At 39.7% G+C, this 5,102-nt stretch overlaps 1 protein-coding gene across 1 annotated transcript in view; it reads right to left on the bottom strand.

Annotated features, from left to right (window-relative positions):
• The window catches only part of LOC106879038 (FAD-dependent oxidoreductase domain-containing protein 2), a 145,050-nt gene that overhangs the window by 124,638 nt on the left and 15,310 nt on the right, over positions 1-5,102 (bottom strand). The window lies entirely within an intron of this gene.

Here is a 5,102-nt window from a genome sequence, read left to right as displayed (position 1 = left end):
ACAGACACGTGTACCCTTAACGTAGTTCTCGGGGATGTTCAGCGTAACACAGAGTGACAAGGCTGGCCCTTTGAATTACAGGCACAACAGAAACAGGAAGTAAGAGTGAGAGAAAGTTGTGGTGAAAGAGTACAGTAGGGTTCACCACCATCCCCTGCCGGAACCTCGTGGAGCTTTAGGTGTTTTCGCTCAATAAACACTCACAGCGCCCGGTCTGAGAATCGAAACCGCGATCCTCTGACCACGAGTCCGCTACCTAACCACTGGGCCATTGCGCCTCCACCATCTTATTAATAATTGCATTGTTTCTTTCCAAGTAAACTGATATCTGACTCTTTGAAGAACACTTCAAACGTAACTAATAGCGACTTCTCTTGAAAGTCGACTATATTTGACATCGTGGCGTTCTTATGACCCTGCAGAAAAAGGTTTTAGTCCCCAACGGCATTCAAGCTGACATGCTTGCTACAATAGGGATGACACTCTAAGCTTCGTCAACAGTGCAAAAGTGGGCTACTGAATATAGGAGGGAGAGGGAGAGTTTTGAACAAGATCCAAATTTTGCACTTCCTGCAACTGCCACGACCAAGGAAAACCTTCACCACATAGTTAGAGTATCAGGCGATTGGCTATAAATCAAATTGCCAATTCTGCACAATATATTTGGCATGACGAAAGTGTCTACTCGGTGGCTGCCACGTCGTTTGACACCTGACCAAAAGCACACCAGGCTGATCACATCATGGGAAAATCTGACATTGTGTCAGTCAGATACAGCTGGTTTCTTTGAACGTTTCTTAACCCAAGATAAGCGTTAGCTTCATCAGTTTAAAGACAAAGAGACAATCCATGCAGTGGAAATACTCCTTCTCACCTGTCCCAAAGATGGCCAAAGTCGTTTCATCTGCAGGGAAGGTGGTGGATTCGGTTTTTTTGGGAAGTAAACGGCATTGTGTTTATTGACTATCCTCAAAAGGGCTACATCGAGGCAGTTACGAAAGGCTATCAAGATCAAACTTCCAAGAAAACTGACGAAAGCGACCTTCTTTCATCAGTACAATGCTCCGACACGCACGTTTCAATGGTTTCAATTGCTGTTGTGTGTGACTGTGGCTTTGAACTGGTTGATCACCTTCTCTATTCTCCTGATTTGACCCCATCAGACATTCCCCAGCATGTAAAAAAAACAACTATGCTTGGGAACCAGTACGACAGTGATGATGACGTCATATCTGCTTTTGACTTTATTGACCAACAGGATCAAAGCTTGTTCACCAATGGGATCCAAGCACAGCAACACCGATGGAAGAAGTGTGCGGACTTCAAGGGGAACTATGTTGAAAAATAAATCTCAATTGGTCACATCCCATGAGAGTAACTTGGTCGGTCTATGAAATTTACAGCCGCCCCGCGTGTGTGTGTGTGTGTGTGCGTGTGTGTGCGTGTGTGTGCGCGCATGCGCGAGCATGCGTGCGTGTAGTGAATGGGGGTACTTGATCTGCAATATCTGCTAATGTGATTGTTTATCAAGGGCTGGGCTTATTAGTCACCAGCTGAGCTACGAATGTAAAGTATAACTTTGTCTGAGAACACAATGTTCTTAATGGCCATTAATGGTCTTCCTCGGTTACATGTGGCAGCACATAAATATGTGTGTGTGTGTGTGTGGTATATGTATATATGCTTAGATACACACGACCGTACACCAAGATAAATATGCACATTTTCGCAAACATGTGTATCAGCATATTTATCATTAAAAATATAAGACATTTTGCCACTTGTTGATTTGAATTTCTCAAGAGAGATTCTATTTTTAACATTCTTACACGCTTATAGCTGAAGAAATAAATCTTCAGATGAAAACCAATCATTTATTTTGATGATGCATATCATAATTGATGTTATTTGGAACTAACCAACAGACGGCCTGTTAAGAGTGTCTTCTGTCATTGTCGCCATACATTTTGGCGATGAGCCACAACTACAGAAAACGGTAGGACTGAGGAGCATCTCAAGCATGCTGAAACGCAGGGATATCAGGACGATGTGCTCGGAGCCGTTACTATTGTAGTATCGGTCGCATCGGAACTTAAATTAGTTGGTACAAAACTAGAATTAGTAACAGAAGTGCTCGTAGACTAAGACAAATCATAAAGCTTCAAAGTCGGTAACTTGAACAGTAAGTCAATGTTAACCAGTAGCAGTATCATCAGTCAGTGAATTAGTAGTCCATTTACGTTGGTTTGAGTTTAGTTCTATCAAAGCCTCTGGGTGGATGTAAGTTATGAGGTGATTTCGTACGAGACTGAAAGGCGTACAGACAGAGAGGTTTCTCTTGTGTAGAGCCCTCATGGACTTTCTCAACTTTCACTTGAAAATGAAAGTGAGGGCGAAGATGGAGGTGTTATTGTCGAGTAAATTTATTGAAAGGTGGATGAAAATTTCAAAAATTGCAAGAGAGGATGGCACCGCTCTAAGTATAGACCTGTCGGAGAGCAGGAATTGGAGAGAGTACTTACACAAATTGTAGAAAGGATTATTATTATTATTATTATTATTATTATTATTATTATTATTATTATTATTATTATTATTATTATTATTATTATTATTGAGTGAGAGAGTAGTGCATGCCATCAAAGGGACACTGGGATAAAATATGCGAAGCCCAGTATACCCATCATGACTACCCATCTGTTAAGGGTACACCAGACACATGCATCACAACCATAAGTGCGTGACATGGTGATCTCATATCAAGATAAACAGCGCATGACCTTGCAGGTATTATTATTATTATTATTATTATTATTATTATTATTATTATTATTATTATTATTATTATTATTATTATCATTATTTGCTTTTAATCCTCATGTTTGTTACAATCACTTGCCGAGACACATCTAGCGTCCTAGGGTGAGTGAAGGATAAGAGATGTTAGAGTATGACTGAAAGCTTGGGGAGAAGTGGCAGGGGCAGTAGCGAAATATCTTCATATCTTCATATCTTTAATATACAACACAGACATCTAAATTGATAGGGTTTTTCTAAGGATGTGAGCAGTACTTGTTAGCGCAATCTTTTGGATTTCTCCTTGGATATTATCTAGATGTTTCTGACATCCATTTTTTTATCATACCTAGGGCACCCACAATAACAGGAACAGTTCTCACTTTAAGATGACACATCTTTTCTATTTCCTATTTCCAGGTCCTTATATTTACTTAATTTGTCAAATTCCTTTACAGATATATTTTTATCATTGGGAACATTTACATTCATTAGTCTACAAGTATTTTCTTCCCTTTCTTTAATGACTATATCTGGCCGATTAGTCTGGATCGTTCTGTCGGTGTTGACTGGAAAATCCCAGGGGGTAGTAACATTTTTACCTTCAACGACTGGCTCAGGATGATGTTCATACCAGTAAGCAGGAGTGTTGATTTTGTAATGTTTACATATTTTCCAATATAAATACCGTCCTATACTATCGTGGTGATTTTTGTATTCATTTGGTATCAACACAAGACATCCCAGGACGAGATGATCTATTGTTTCATCAAATTTATCGCAAAATCTGCATTTAGGGTCAGAACCGTTTTGAAGAACGTTATCCTGGTAGTTTTTGGTTAGCAAGCATTAATCTCGTGCTGCTAATATGAAACCTTCAGTCTCTGCTTTCAGTACTAAGCTTCTCAGTCACTGATGGGTTGTTGCTTGGTCTACATCAGTATTTCGGCCTCGAAGTATATACTGTCTATGCATTATTATTATTTTTATTATTATTATTATTATTATTATTATTATTATTATTATTATTATTATTATTATTATTATTATTATTGAGAGAGAGAGCAGTGCATGCCATCAAGGTGATACTGGGGTAAAATATATGAAGCCCAATATACCCATCATGACTACCCATCTTATAAGGGTACACCAAGCACATGTATTACAACCATATGCGCGCGACATGGTGCTCTTATATCAAGATAAAAAGTACATGACCTTGCAAGTGGGGCCCAGTTAGAATTTTCTTCCGGTCGAGTAGACCACTCCGCTCGAAAGGTCTCTGAATAAGAGTTGTTTAAGGATGTTGAATGAAATACCCATGTTTCCAGAGGTGAATTATTCAAACCCCAAAGAATTTCTTTCAACACATGGCTATGATGCTTCCTCACTACTTCTGCTTGCGATCAGAGATGCACATATCGTCAGCCACTAAGGGACATGCTCAACTGGTTAAGGTCAAACAAGTGACAAACAAATCTATGGTATTGAGCAGAATATTTGTTGTAGCCCATCTTTCATACCAAGACAAAACATGTACATGCTAACACTTCCAATCAGTTAAGATCAAAAGCCATGTGAGCCACTGCCTTGTATTGCATCAGGGCTATTATTATTATTATTATTATTATTATTAGTAGTAGTAGTAGTAGTAGCAGTAGTAGTAGTAGTAGTAGTAGTAGTAGTAGTAGTAGTAGTAGTAGTAGTAGTAGTAGCAGTAGTAGCAGCTGTAAGGTGGTAGAATCGTTAGCACGCAAGGCAAAATACTTAGCGACATTTCGTCCTTCTTCACATTCTGAGTTCAAATTCTGCTGAGGTCAACTTTCATCCTTTCGGAGTCGATAAATTAAATACCAATGAAACACTGGGGTTCGATGTAATCGTCTTGTCCCCTTCCGCCTGGCAGAATTGTTAGCACGCCGGGCGAAATGCTTAGCGGTATTTCGTCTGCCGTGAGTTTACTGGTCGGACGTGTTATTACTCGCTGCGATTCTTTTAGTATAACGCCACTATTTTTTGGTGGGCGTTGCTGAGATGGAGAAAATGAAGACGTATGCAGTAGCGACGGGGAGTCGAGCTTCCGTCGTCCCAGGCCTGCTGAAGCAATATGAAATACATTGGAATGAAGACATGGCTGAGAAAATTGAGAAATATAAAGAAATGATAAAGAAAGAGGGGCCAAACGTAAAGTTGACCCCATCAGAGGAGGAAAAGACGAAAATGGAAATTGGAGTCGTGGAATATAAATCCTTTTCAAGGAAAAATAAAAGAATAGAGAGTGCAACGAAGGAGGAGGTGGGGGAGTG

Source organism: Octopus bimaculoides, chromosome 1 (genome assembly GCF_001194135.2).
Source record: "Octopus bimaculoides isolate UCB-OBI-ISO-001 chromosome 1, ASM119413v2, whole genome shotgun sequence".
Lineage (NCBI taxonomy): Eukaryota > Metazoa > Mollusca > Cephalopoda > Octopoda > Octopodidae > Octopus > Octopus bimaculoides.
The sequence above is the reverse complement of the archived record's forward strand: the minus strand, read 5'-3'. Positions and strand labels throughout refer to the sequence as shown.